Genomic DNA, 15,413 nt, shown 5'->3' with positions numbered 1-15,413 from the left:
GGTGACATGGCAAGTGGACAATCCACAACTTGTGGCAGGTGACATGGCAGGTGACGTGGCCAGGTGATGTGGCCAGTGGACAATCCACAACTTGTGGCAGGTGGTGTGGCCAAGTGACGTGGCAGATGACATGGCAAGTGGACAATTCACAACTTGAGGCAGGTGGCGTGGCAAGTGGACAATCCACAACTTGTGGCAGGTGTCGTGGTCAGGTGACGTGGCAAGTGAACAATCCACAACTTGTGGCAGGTGATGTGGCCAGTTGACGTGGCAGGTGACGTGGCCAGTGGACAATCCACAACTTGTGGCAGGTGATGTGGCAGGTGACGTGGCCAGGTGACGTGGCAGGTGACATGGCAAGTGGACAATCCACAACTTGTGGCAGGTGACATGGCCAGGTGACATGGCTAGGAGACATGGCAGGTGACGTGGCCAGGTGACATGGCCAGTGGACAATCCACAACTTGTGGCAGGTGACGTGGCAAGTGGACAATCCACAACTTGTGACAGGTGTCTTGGTCAGGTGATGTGGCAAGTGGACAATCCACAACTTGTGACAGGTGACATGGCCAGTTGACGTGGCAGGTGACATGGCCAGTGGACAATCCACAACTTGTGGCAGGTGACGTGGCCAGGTGACGTGGCAGGTGATGTGGCAGGTGACGTGGCCAGATGACATGGCAAGTGGACAATCCACAACTTGTGGCAGGTGACGTGGCCAGGTGACATGGCAGGTGACATGGCCAGGTGACGTGGCCAGTGGACAATCCACAACTTGTGGCAGGTGGCATGGCCAGGTGACGTGGCAGATGGTTAAATAATACTGTTTTTTGAGCTTAGGGATGGTCTTATGATGTTTCTTAACCGAACGCTTATAAATGCAAACGCGGTAAAAAGCCGCGAAATACGCGGCAAAAACTGGCGTTTTAAACGCTGTTTTTTGCGTTTGAAAACGTGTGTTTAGATGAGTTTGCATCTGCGTCTCGTGTGCATGGGGCCTTAGGTGCATATTTACGCTGGCCTCTAGGTGGCGCTTCCGTTGATTTCCGCGTAGAGTATGCAAATTAGCTAGATACGCCAATTCTCAGAACGTACGTCTGGCCAGTGCATTTTTTTACGTCGTTTACGTAAGGCTTTTTCCGGCGTAACGTTACCCCTGGGTCTATGAGGCGTACGCAATGTTAATTATGGACGTCGGGACAGCGTCGAATTTTCCATTGTTTACGTAAAATGTTCGTGAATAGGGCTTTGCGTAAATTACGTTCACGTCGAAAGCATTGACTATTTGCAACGTGATTTCGAGCATGCGCACTGGGATACCCCCACGGACGGAGCATGCGATGTTAAAAAAAAACTTCATTTACGTGGGGTCAAGTTGAATTAACATAAAACAAGCCCACATCTTTGTCATTTGAATTCCGCGCCCTTACGCCGACACATTTACGCTACGCCACCATAACTTGTGAATACAGCACTTGCCTTTCAAAGTAACGGCGGCGTAGCGTAACTACGATACGCTACACCTGCTTAAAATTACGCCGATCTACGTGGATCTGGCCAAATAAATCTAAAGAAAGAAAGGAGGTAACAATTGAAATAAAACATAAGCTCAAAAATTAAAATAATTTTGCTAACAGGTCGTAATAATCCCGGATTCGTCTCTGAACACCAGTGGCAGCCTCCTTTAGTTTGTCTAGCTCAGTCATTGTCTGCAGCATATCAGCACTGATCCGACCAATAGTGGTAGTTTGTGGCCTTGGAAGAAGATAAGAAAAAATAATGGGAATGATGGTCAAGTGGCTGAGGCACCAAAAATATGGGCACATTATTATTCACGGCTAGTTTTGGAAAATACTTACCTAAACCTAGACAGTCAGTTCTTGGTTGCAACCTGCTTGCTCTTCAGACACCTACACTACTAGGAATGTACACACTACAGATACTCTGGAAATATAGGCCCAAGTGCCTGTGTCTTCAAAACGTGGGTACCTAGCAACACTGCTAGCTCATTCCACCTCTTCCTTCTACATGCTAAAATGTTCAATGCACTACATACTCCTGTGTTGTGTGATTGTTTGGTTTGGACATCTAATCACTAGACATGTCTAGACTTTTGAAGCCAGATGTAAAACATAACTTACTGGGGCAAACAACAGGCTCCAAAGTATCATCTTCTATTTGATGAACTCCTCCACCCTCTGCATGTCTTGTGTCTGGGGATGTGCTGTCCACTGGAGGCTCTTTGCTGGGTCCAGCGCTCTGATCACACTCCTCCAAATGTTGGTGCTGACCACACTCACGTTCCTCTAAAAATAAACAAAGATGAAATTTTAAATGTGATAAAAAATGGCTATATGGCCACATTGAACAACTCATGCAGATGACACCCATCACTCTTGTCTCCTATGGGATAGGGCAGTGATGGCGAACCTTTTTGAGCCCGAGTGCCCAAACCGCAACGCAAAACCAACTTATTTCTTTCAAAGTGCCAACACAGAATTAAACCTACCAGCGGCTCTGAACAGAGGATGGGACTGAACATCCCTTTCTGAATGAGCCCTAAGAGACTAAAAACGTAAGATTCTGCTAGATTCGCTCAGAATGCAGGGTTCAGGAATGCATTGTGCTCAGAATGCACTGTGCAACATGCACTCACCTACCTGACACATGCACTGACCTACCTGACACATGCACTCACCTACCTGACACATGCAATGACACTAATAATGAGGCACAATGTTTCCCAAAGACACTAATAATGAGGCCAAATAACATCAATGATGGGGCACAAGATTTCCAAATGAGGCACAATGACACCAATGAGGGGGGGTAAAATGTTTCACAGTGACACTAATAATGAGGCCAAATAACATCAATGATGGTGCACAAGATTTCCAAATGAGGCACAATGACACCAATGAGGGGGTAAAATGTTTCCAAATTACACTAAAAATGATGCCAAACAACAGCAATGATGGGGCACAAGGTTTCCAAATGAGGCACAATGACACCAATGATGGGGGGTAAAATGTTTCACAGTGACACTAATAATGAGGCCAAATAACATCAATGATGGTGCACAAGATTTCCAAATGAGGCACAATGACACCAATGAGGGGGGTAAAATGTTTCCCAATTACACAAAAAAATGAGGCCAAACAACAGCAATGATGGGGCACAAGGTTTCCAAATGAGGCACAATGACACCAATGAGGGGGGTAAATTTTTTCCCAATTACACAAAAAATTAGGCCAAACAACAGCAATGATGGGGCACAAGGTTTCCAAATGAGGCACAATGACACCAATGAGGGGGGTAAAATGTTTCACAATGACACTAATAATGAGGCCAAATAACAGCAATGATGGGGCACAAGGTTTCCAAATGACACCTATAATGAGGCACAATGAGGTGGGGGAAATGTTTCCCAATGACACTAATAATGAGGCCTTTTTTAAGATAATTCCTGTCTCACCTTGTTCCGAGTCCAGCAGCTCATTCCCGCATGTCTATTCCTCATGCTCTCTCCGCATGTTTTCCCGGTCACGTCCAGCACGCCAGCGCTGATTTGTTTTGGCGGTGTGGATGAGGTGTGGATCCAATTGGATTAGCGTCCTCACACAAGCACGCACGTCACCTCTGTGTCACACCCACTCTGACACGTCACCGCTAGCCCAGAGAACTGTGGAAGATGTAGTTTGCGGGTGCGGTGTGGCGATTCGATGGATTTTCTGTGTAATTTCTCGATTTTCATGGAGTGCCCACAGAAATGGCTCGGCGTGCCGGCAGCGGCACGCGTGCCACGCGTTCGCCATCACTGGGATAGGGGATATATGATCATTCTAGCAGGTGTGACTCTGTGTGACTCTGATCCCCAGGGCCTCTCCTCTACTCATGTCTACCCTGGAAATGCATCATTAATGGGCAGTGATGAGCCATGCAGCTAACATAAAGTGTAATGTACCCCTTAAGTTACGCCCTGAGCCCATGGCCTTTGTCCTACCTAGAAACACCCCTGTCGGAGGCTAAATTTGTGTTTTTAAAGTTGTGACTTTGTTTTCGGGGTGATGCTGGCCCTGTTGTCTCCCCTGTTGGGGCCTGGCCAAGGGAAGCCTCCCTTTGTCCCCTGTGGTGTCTTGTCTGGTGTCTTTCTCTGTGCCTTTGTACTGTGGAAATCATTACATACAGTATATAAATTATTGCACAAAAAAGACTAGCCAGAAAGAACATGTATAATTCATATCTGCATTAACTTTAATTAACTTCTTCTTTAGACCCCCCCCCCCCAAAAAAAAATTGCAAATAAAGTGGGGATCGAAAGTTTGGGCACCCCAGGTAAAAATTTGTATTAATTACAGATTAGACATTCTTATAATATGTCAAAAAAAGTTAGATTTTATTTCCATCATTTACACTTTCAAAATTACAGAAAACAAAAAAATGGTGTCTGCAAAAGTTTGGACACCCTGCAGAATTTATAGCATGCACTGCCCCCTTTGCAAAGCTGAGACCTGCCAGTGTCATGGATTGTTCTCAATCATCGTCTGGGAAGACCAGGTGATGTCAATCTCAAAGGTTTTAAATGCCCAGACTCATCTGACCTTACCCCAACAATCAGCATCATGGGTTCTTCTAAGCAGTTGTCTAGAAAACTGAAACTGAAAATAGTTGACGCTCACAAAGCTGGAGAAGGCTATAAGAAGATAGCAAAGCGTTTTCAGATGTCAATATCCTCTGTTCGGAATGTAATTAAGAAATGGCAGTCATCAGGAACAGTGGAAGTTAAAGCAAGATCTGGAAGACCAAGAAAAATATCAGACAGAACAGCTCGCAGGATTGTGAGAAAAGCAATTCAAAACCCACGTTTGCCTGCACGATCCCTCCAGAAAGATCTGGCAGACACTGGAGTTGTGGTACACTATTCCACTATAAAGAGATACCTGTACAAATATGGTCTTCATGGAAGAGTCATCAGAAGAAAACCTTTTCTACGTCCTCAATACAAAAATCAGCATTTGAACTTTGCAAATGAACATATAGACAAGCCTCATGCATTTTGGAAACAAGTTCTGTGGACCAATGAGGTTAAAATAGAACTTTTTGGCCGGAATGAGCAAAGGTACGTTTGGAGAAGAAAGGGCACAGAATTTAATGAAAAGAACCTCTGTCCAACTGTTAAGCATGGGGGTGGATCAATCATACTTTGGGGTTGTATTGCAGCCAGTGGCACAGGGAACATTTCACGAGTAGAAGGAAACATGGATTCAATAAAATTTCAGCAAATTTTGGATGGTAACTTGATGCCATCTGTGAAAAAGCTGAAGTTAAAGAGAGGATGGCTTCTACAAATGGATAATAATCCTAAACACACCTTAAAATCCACAGGGGATTACATCAAGAGGCGTAAACTGAAGGTTTTGCCATGGCCTTCACAATCTCCTGACCTCAACATAATTGAAAATCTATGGATAGACCTTAAAAGAGCAGTGCGTGACAGACAGCCCAGAAATCTCAAAGAACTGGAAGACTTTTGTAAGGAAGAATGGGCAAAGATACCTCAAACAAGAATTGAAAGCCTCTTGGCTGGCTACAAAAAGAGTTTACAAGCTGCGATACTTGCCAAAGGGGGCAGTACAAGATATTAACTCTGCAGGGTGCCCAAACTTTTGCAGACGCCATTTTTTTGTTTTCTGTCAATTTGAAAGTGTAAATGATGGAAATAAAATCAAACTTTTTTCGACATATTATAAGAATGTCTAATCTGTAATTTGATGCCTTTTGGAGATTTTTCCATCTTTCCTTGGCTTCGTTATGCACATTAATACAACATTTTTACCTGGGGTGCCCAAACTTTCGATCCCCACTGTACTACTTTTATCTGTCTAATGTACAGACAGCTAATTATAACATCACCATAATGACTACAGTCATTAAATGTGCTTACTTTTTTTTATAATGGTGCAGTGAATGGAGTCTACATGTTCTTTCTCTCGGTGTTTCAAATCTGACCAGCGTTTGCGAATTTGATCTTTCGTTCGTTTGACCCCATATTCTCCTTCCAATACCACGAGGACCTTCTCAAGAACCCAGTCTTTATGGCTGTTGGGCCTATCATAATTCTCCATCTTGCAGTCATAATCATATTTTTCAAATATGCGCACCATCTCCACCCTCTCCCCCTTGCTCATGGGGGTGGCCTTGTGTTTGCGATAATCTCCACCACTGCGGAGCCTGTTAATTTTCGTGGATTCCGCCATCATGTTCTCCCTTACACATGTTCCGCCGTGTATGTCGCATGCAGAATAAAGAATGTGGTAATGCCCCAGCGTCATGACGCACGGACAGCGGAGTTTCACACATGCGCAGGCTCTAAAAATCCGATGTACCGGACGCATGAACGAATCCATAGTAGCGAAACAAAGTCAAGCCGAAGGGATACGCAAAAAAAAGGTGGTTACTGCAATATGCTGCTTAGATAAAGGCCTATATTGTAAGCAGGTTATGAGCTAGAAGCAAGCCATTATTGTTTGAATTGTATTCTTTATTGCAGACATCTGATAAACTTGAGCCCAAAATGAAGGGAAAACTGAATTCACACGAATTCATGAATGCTTTTATCGAGCAATACAGATTGCACACCTGTCTGTGGCAGGTGAAACATAAGGACTATTCTAATAAAAATAAAAGCCAGGCAGCAATTGACGAAGACTGTGTACCCCAGGGCAAGCAAAAATATGATAAAGACCAAAATTGGGGGCCTGAGGAGCATGTATAACAGGGAGATCAAGAAGATCGAGGAATCTAAAACATCGGGAGCAGCAGCAGAAGACGTTTATGTGCCCAAGCTGTGGTACTTCTCCAGCCTGCAATTTTTGAAGGATCAAACTGTGCCACGCAAACATCTCTCCACACTACCCTCCACATGAGCAGAGGCCACCGATACTGAGGCAGATCCTACACAGGATGAAGAGGAGGAGGAGCTCAGCTTGACCCAGGTATAGCATTATATAAAAGATTGTAATTCAAATATACAATGATGTTAATGTGTTGTTATGATGCCTCAAAAATTATAACATAAACAACGTGAGTTGCATATCAAATAGACAGTAGTGATATATATACATTTGGACAAGAATGAGAAATGCTGGAGGCATAATGATAGGCTTTGCTTTTTGGACACATTCAAGTTGTAAAAGTAATGAGCTGAAAAGTATTTGAGATTGATGACACAAAAACTAAAATGATGCTCCTTTTTCAGACACAGGAACTTTGTAGCCAAGAAGAGGCCGGGCCCAGCAGCCAGTCAACTGAATGCAGAATCCCTACCCTGCGCCCTCCTAGAAAAAGGGCCAGGAAGAGCCACCACCTGGATGAGGCCACAGCTGATTTCCTTACTAGGGCCACATCTGTCATCACCACAGCACCCGATAGTGCTGAAGGCTTTGGCTGTTTCACAGCTAATAAGCTCCGCGAGGTTGATGCGGATCAAAGGGGATCATCATCCAGCTCCTGAGCAAGGCCAGGAAACGAGAGCTAACCCTAGGAGTCGGTTCACACTGGGGCGACTTGGGATCCGACTTGAGGTCGCCTCAAGTCGTCCCAAGTCGCGCTGTAGAGAAAAACAATGTAAGTGAATGGGAGCGGTGTTAATACACACTACTCAAGTCGCTCCGACTTCAGAAGAGGTTCCTGTACTACTTCAATCCGACTTGTAGGCGATTTGTACCCATTGATTTCAATGGAAGTTGCCTCCAAGTCTGATCACTGTCTTAACTGAAGCGACTTTCCAGGAAGATAACATACATTTCTCAGGCAAACCTCTCCCTCCCCCTCCCTCCCCTATAGCTGATTGTTGTTTGATTGGCCACGGGAAAGTCTCCTGTCCTGGAGACGACTTCAAGTCGTGTTGTAAATCGCCCCAGATCGCCCTGTGGTTCATGCTCAAGTCGTGTCGGAGTCGCCTCTGAAAGTCGCGCTGGAAGTCGTGTTGCCCTAGTGTGAACCGCCTAAATCACATGTGTGTGAGTTGGACCACACACCTCTACCTCCTCAACAACAAGCCTACCCACCCCAGCCAACCTACCCACCCCACAAAACCTACCCACCCCAGCAAACCTACCCACCCCAGCAAGCCCACCCCACCTCAGCAACTTGGGGGTCAGTGGCCAAATCAGACCCAGGATTTTAGGGGTTACTCATTTTTGATCTATTTATTTTATTTAGCTTTTCTTGGTTCTAGTTTTTGTAGGATAATTCGCAGTTTTGTTTTCCAAATGATCATTTTGATGACAGAGAATATGTCTATTATTTGTTGGATTGTATTTATGTTGGGAATGCACAAGAAACAAAATGGCCTCAGCTGATGTGGATAGAAGTGTGGAGAGCGATGTGTGTGGTTCAGTCTGGTGTGACAAAAATCACAGCATGTTGTAGTACCACAGCCTGGGGACATATATGTCTTCTGCTGCTGCTCCCCATCTTTTGGAGTCCATGGCCTTCTTGTGCTCCCTATATTGTATGTACTCCTCAGGTTCCCAAATTTGAGCTTAAAATATAACTGATGTATGCACTGGGGTACAGAGGCTTTGCCAATTCCACCAGTTGATCTATTGCTGCCTTCCTCTTGATTTTGATATGCCATTCTTGTGCTTATTATTATTTAAATAAAATTAATATGAACAAAATTATTTGATTATGTGTTGAAATTATAATGACAGTTTGTGAGTAGGCAGGTACTTTTGTAAAATTAAAGGGACACAAATAGAGTAGTTGGTACTTTGAGCATAACAAATATAAGGGATAATGGGGTTGTGCTAACTTGACCCACAAAATAATATAGAAATATGTATAAATTATATAACCAAAAAACACTAATCCATAGTAAAGACATTTGTTTTGACTCCGTTAGTATCACCAGCAAAGCAGCTTTTAGTATTATCACATTATAAAGAAGAAGAGAATGTGCGCTGCTTTTCTTGATTTCAGAACTTGCCGCGTCACGAATGTGCTATTTCCAATACGAACGCTAGTTTTACAAGACAGAACGCTTCTGGCTGGTCCTTGCTTCTGAGCATGCGCGTTTGTACTTTGTACTTTTGTTGCCGAAAAGCTTGTCCGGTTGCAGAGCAAACTTTTGTCCGATGAAACCCGAAAAAGTTTGTCCGATGGAGCATACACACGGTCAGATTTTTTGCAAACTTGCTCATTTGGAAGTTTGTTGGCAAAAAATCAGACCGTGTGTACGGGCCTTAAGACCTAAAATTGAAAATAAAAGCAATGCAGTTGATATAATTCAGAAATGTAGATCTTCTTTGTGTGTCTCCCAACGCGTTTCAGAATCTCAGTATTAATCCCTTCATCAGGGTAATTTATTTTAGGAGAAGTCAATATACATGACAATCTATAACAAAACACAATACAGGTTTGGGCATATAAAACCATGGGCAGGAAATGAGCATCGTTAAGGATAGCAGAGGGAATCACTCACCAATCAACTGGGTGCTGTACTCTTGTACTACCAAAGTTTGTGTATATTTTTTGTATGGTGATGTATGCACCTACTAGTTTTTAAACAATATGTCAATACATTTTGTTAATTTTTTCAATATATATTTTGATTCTCTTATGAAGTCGGTCTTAAAATCTCACATTTCGGGGGATATCTTGTCTTTGTGTACAGTGCCGCCATCAGGGGGATACAGGCAGTACACCTGTAAGGGGCCTGGAGGTCCCCAGGCGCCCGTATGGCAACCAACTTTTTTTTGTAAGGGGCCGGAGTTCCCCAGGGCCCCGGATGGCAACCCCCTTTTTTTATTTTTTATATATATTTTTTATATATATATACTGTATATATATATATATATATATATATTTTATTATTATTATTAAAGGGCCCAGAGGTCCCCAGGCCCCCAGAAGGCAACCCCCCTTTTTTTATAAAATGTTTTAATATTTTTTTTTTTTTTTTATTATTAAAGGGCCCAGAGGTCCCCAGGGCCCCGGATGGCAACCCCCCTTTTTTTTTATAAATATATATTTTTATTTCTTTTTTTTGTAAGGGGCCCAGAAGTTCCCAGGGCAAACCCCCCCCCCCCAATTCATGGCACCCCCCAATTCTCAATTCACGCCCCCCCCCTTCTCAATTAGCGGTGGCACCCCCCCCCCCCCCCCTGCTTCTCAATTTGCGGCAGGTCCCCCACCTCTCAATTTGAGATGGCAGCACACCCACCCCCACGGTTCTCTGCTCCAGGGGGCCCATGCCTGAAGCTGTGTAACGGGCCCCATAATTGCTGATGGCGGCCCTGTTTGTATAATCTACTTTCGGGAAGCAGGTCCTCTTTACTGAAATTCATTAAAATTTACAAACTTCACACATTTGAAAGATAAACATAACGTTTTGCTAAGGCCCCATGTACACTGCTGCTGCTAAACGGATGTTTAGAGGCAGTTGGACACTTTTTTCAACTGCTCCTGAACTCATTCAATGTTATCTTATAAGTAATGTACACAGGTTTGTTTACTGTTGTTTTTAGGCAGTTGTGTTTATAGGCCTTTTTTTGAAGGCAAAACAATGAGTTCAGACGCTGAAGATTCCGATGTTTCACATGGTAACCCGCGTTTAGCAGCGTTTCGTTTATAGGTGTTTTTCTTTATTGTCCATTTAAAAAATAAATAAATAAATACATTTTAAACGCTTCTAAATGCAAACGTGGCAAAACGCCTCTAAACGCTGCATGTAAATGCGAAAAAACAGACGTTTTTTTTACGTGGATTACTATCTGTCAAGTTAAATCGTCCAGAAGAGGTTGTAAAATTGTCCCGTGTACATGAAGCCTAATGCTGCGTACACACGACCGTTATTCATGTCATGGAAAAAAACGAAGTTTTTCTCGACGTGATTCCTCTCAAGCCTGCCTTGCATACACACGTTTGTGATAAAAAATGCTCGAGCAAAGCATGGTGACGTACAACACGTACAACGGCACTATAAAAGGAAAGTTCCATTAGAATGGCGCCACCCTTTGGGCTGATTATGCAAATTTCCCTTCTTATAACTTGCTTCTGAGCATGCAGGTTTTTTCCCTGTCGTTAAAGCCTACACCCGACCGTTTTTCACGACATGAAAAATGACGACTTGAAAAATGACGATAAAAAAATTCTCTACACGCGACCGTTTTTCACGACCAATTTAAAAATTGCATTTTTTCTCGTCATGAAAAACGGTTGTCTGTATGTGGCATTAGAACCGTACCAAAAAGTTTTGCTTCACTTTTCATTAGTTAGCCACATACTGTAGACTCAAGTGAATTCTTTTACCATGTGCCTCATGCCTTTAAGCTTGCAGAAAAAAGTCACACATATTGGAATTTTCCAGACAGCTCTAGATTGGGGGGGGGGGGGGGAGGGTGGAAGATCCATTTAGGGAAGAACTGCTAATTTAATTAGGACAATGTTTGTTTTTACACTTGATCTCAAAAACTTCAGCTGTGGTGTATGCCCCTCTTATAAGGTGCGATTTAAATATATATATATATATATAAGTACAATAAATGTACTTTAGTACAATAATGATGAACAATCACCTTAAAGCGGAGGTCCACCCTAAAAAAAAATTTAACATTAAAAAACTTTTTTTTTTCAAATGTTTTTTTTTTTTTTTTATTAGAATTTTTTTTTTTTTACTTACCAGAAATGGCTGTTGCTAGGCGGTCTTCCTAATCTGCCACTTCCTTCTCTGCGGAGCTCCTCGGTCTCGTCCTCGCGTTGCCTCCTGGGAAATGGGGCGCGCTGTCCTCTGGGACCTGTGTGTGTCCCAGAAGACAGTTGCCCATCCACAAAGCGATGCGTGACTAGCGCATGCCGCAAGACTCCACTGCCTGTTTCCCTTCGTGAGGATGGCGGCACCGGCAGCCGATCCCATGGATGGATCGGCCTCGGGGGGCCGACATTGCGGGCTCCCTAGACAGGTAAGTGTCCTTATTAAAAGTCAGAAGCTACAGTGTTTGGAGCTGCTGACTTTAAAAACAAAAAAAAAAATTGCGGCTGAAACACTGCTTTAAGGCTAGGTTCACATTAGCTGCAGTATTTTACCATGCAGGCCAGAGAGAAGTGTGACACACGTTTGACTTTTTTTAACCACTTAAGCCCCGGACCAATATGCAGCCTAAAGACCCAAGGTGTTTTTACAGTTCGGGACTGCGTCGCTTTAACAGACAATTGCGCGGTCGTGCGACGTGGCTCCCAAACAAAATTGGCGTCCTTTTTTCCCCACAAATAGAGCTTTCTTTTGGTGGTATTTGATCACATCTGCGGTTTTTAGTTTTTGCGCTATAAACAAAAATAGAGCGACAATTTTGAAAAAAAAGCAATATTTTTTACTTTTTGCTGTAATAAATATCCCCCAAAAACATATATAAAAACATTTTTTTCCTCAGTTTAGGCCGATACGTATTCTTCTACCTATTTTTAGTAAAAAAAATCGCAATAAGCGTTTATCGATTGGTTTGCGCAAAATTTATAGTGTTTACAAAATAGGGGATAGTTTTATTGCATTTTTATTTTTTATTTTTTTTTTACTACTAATGGCGGCGATCAGCAATTTTTTTCGTGACTGCGACATTATGGCGGACACTTCGGACAATTTTGACACATTTTTGGGACCATTGTCATTTTCACAGCAAAAAATGCATTTAAATTGCATTCTTTATTGTGAAAATGACAGTTGCAGTTTGGGAGTTAACCACAGGTGGCGCTGTAGGAGTTAGGGTGCACCTAGTATGTGTTTACAACTGTTTGGGGGTGTGGCTGTAGGAATGACGTCATCGATCGTGTCTTCCCTATAAAGGGAATGACGCGATCGATGCGCCGCCATAGTGAAGGACGGGGAAGCCGTGTTTACACACGGCTCTCCTCGTTCTTCAGCTCCGGGGAGCGATCGCGACGGAGCGGCTATAAACAAATAGCCGCGCCGTGGTCCCGGATCGCTCCCCGAGCGGACCCGACCTCCGCATGTAGCGGGGGGGGTCCCGATCGGACCCCCCACCCGCTAATAGGCGAGGACGTACCTATACGCCCATGTGCCTGTACGTGCCATATTGTGGACGTATATGTACATGCGGTGGTCGGGAACTGGTTAAAGAGAAGTATGGGATTTGGATTTTTTAATCATACTTATCTAGCTGGATGTGGCATCTGTTCCCCACAGGCTCTTACACTGAGAACTGAGTGATCAAACACTGCCGATCGCTTGGTTCTCACAGGTCCGTGAGCAGAGAGTTGGTGACTGTCAGACCCCTTTCACACTGAGGCGCTTTGCAGGCACTATAGCGCAAAAAATAGCGCTTGCAAAGCGCCCTGAAAAAGCAGCTCCATTCACTCCAGTGTGAAAGCTTGAGGGCTTTCATCAGATGTTTTTTCACCTTAATGCATAGAATGCATTAAGATGAAAAAACATGAACCTTTACAACCCCTTTAAGTGGTTAACCACTTGCCACAAACCGCCGTAGCTGTACATCGGTACTTTGACGCTAAATATTGTTGTTATGGCAGCAACTAGCTGCCATAACCCCAGAAACGGCGGGCGGTCCTCTTTAGGATAAAAGTGGTCTTTGCAGCGGATTCGCTGCGAGATCACTTTTATGGAGCTGTTGGTAGCGGCGGAGATGATCGCAACCTCTCCCCTGACAGACCTGGAGCTGAGTGAGGGAAAGATCTCTTCCGCTCGGCTCTATAACATTGGATGGTGGAAGCGACACAAACGTCACTACCGTCCAATGGTCTTTTTTTTTTTTAAAAGACATTTCATTTTTTTTTTTTATTGCATTTAAAGCGGAGGTCTACCCGAAAAAAAAAAAGTTTTAAAAGCCAGCAGCTACAAATACTGCAGCTGCTGACTTAAAAAAAATGGACACTTACCTGTCCAGCACGCCCGCAATGTCGGTAGACGAGGCTGAGCAATTGCCTGGTCCTCAGATTCTGCCGCCGCCATGCTCGGTGAGGGAACCAGGCAGTGAAGCCTTGCGGCCGTCACTGGTGCCCGCTCTGTCCTGGGAACAGTGGCCCAGATTCACAGAGAGAAAGGCGCACATTACGCCGCCGTAAAGCAAACACTGTACGCTACGCCAACGCAGCGCAGAGAGGCAAGCATTGCATTCAGCAAGCCAGTGCTTCCAACGCTGCACCTGTGTGGCCTGGGTTTCGAAGGCGCACGTAGGTGGAGGTGGGCGTGAACCCATGCAAATGATGGGTCGAGCGCCAGACAGGTACGTATCGCGAACTGCGCATGCGCCGTGACGTGGACGCATACACAGCACCCCCCTGCGCCTGCTCACAACCACGCCTGCACAACTGCCTAAGCTACGTCGGATCACCACGTACGCCGTGAACATAACGTACGCCCAGCCAGACACACGTCCAACGCACAATACGCCGGTTTGTGTTCCCTGGTGCAGACCTGTGCATGTCTGTTACCGGGTTGCACCTCATGTATAGGGAATAACTTTACGCCGGACGTACAACTTACGCGCATCTCGCGTACCATGCGCCGGGCACATGCACGTTCGTGAATCTGCGTATTTCCCTCATTTGCATGTTTAAATGGCTAATCAATGGGAGCGGCACCATGCGCCCAGCCCATATGTGCGCCCACCCTATGCCGGCGTGTGCAAGATACGTCGGCGGGGTGTAGCCTGTTTTTAGGCACATATTAGTTTGTGGGTTTGGCGCACACATACGTCGGCGCACATTTGCACTTACCTCGGCGTAACGTGCTATACGTCGGTGTAAGTGCTTTGTGAATCTGGGCCAGTGTGTTTCCCAGGAGACAGCGGGGGCGGGGCGGCTATGTAGCAGGACAGGAGAGTCAGGACGCTCTCTACGTTGCAGATAGAGAAAGGAGTTGTGTGTAAGTGGGCGTCCTGACTCTCCAGTAGTCCAAGGGAGGGGGGTGAGCACGACACTCCACACCAGTGTGGAGTTAGAGACAGAAGAACAGGAAGTGAGGATTTCTCAGAAGAAATAAGGACAAAAAGCAAAATGGAAGGATGAGGTAAGTGAAGGAGGACTGCACTAAGGTAAAGGAAACTATTTAGGGAAAAAAAAATGTACCTTTACAGCCCCTTTAAGGTGAAAAAACACGAAGGTTTACAACCCCTATAAATTCAAAAAAGTGTATTTTTTCCGAAAAAATTGTGTTTGTAAGACCACTGTGTAAATACAGTGTGCGACATAAAGTATTGTAACGACCGCAAATTTTATTCTCTAGGGTGTCTGAAAAATAAAAATATATAATGTTTGAAGGTCTAAGTAATTTTCTCTAAAAAAATAAATAAATATTTAACTTGTAAACAAGTTTGAAAAATAGGCCTGGGGGTAGATCTACGTACAACGGCGTATTAATCCGCCGTGCGTAGCGT

Source organism: Rana temporaria, chromosome 2 (assembly GCF_905171775.1).
Source record: "Rana temporaria chromosome 2, aRanTem1.1, whole genome shotgun sequence".
Lineage (NCBI taxonomy): Eukaryota > Metazoa > Chordata > Amphibia > Anura > Ranidae > Rana > Rana temporaria.
The sequence above is the reverse complement of the archived record's forward strand: the minus strand, read 5'-3'. Positions refer to the sequence as shown.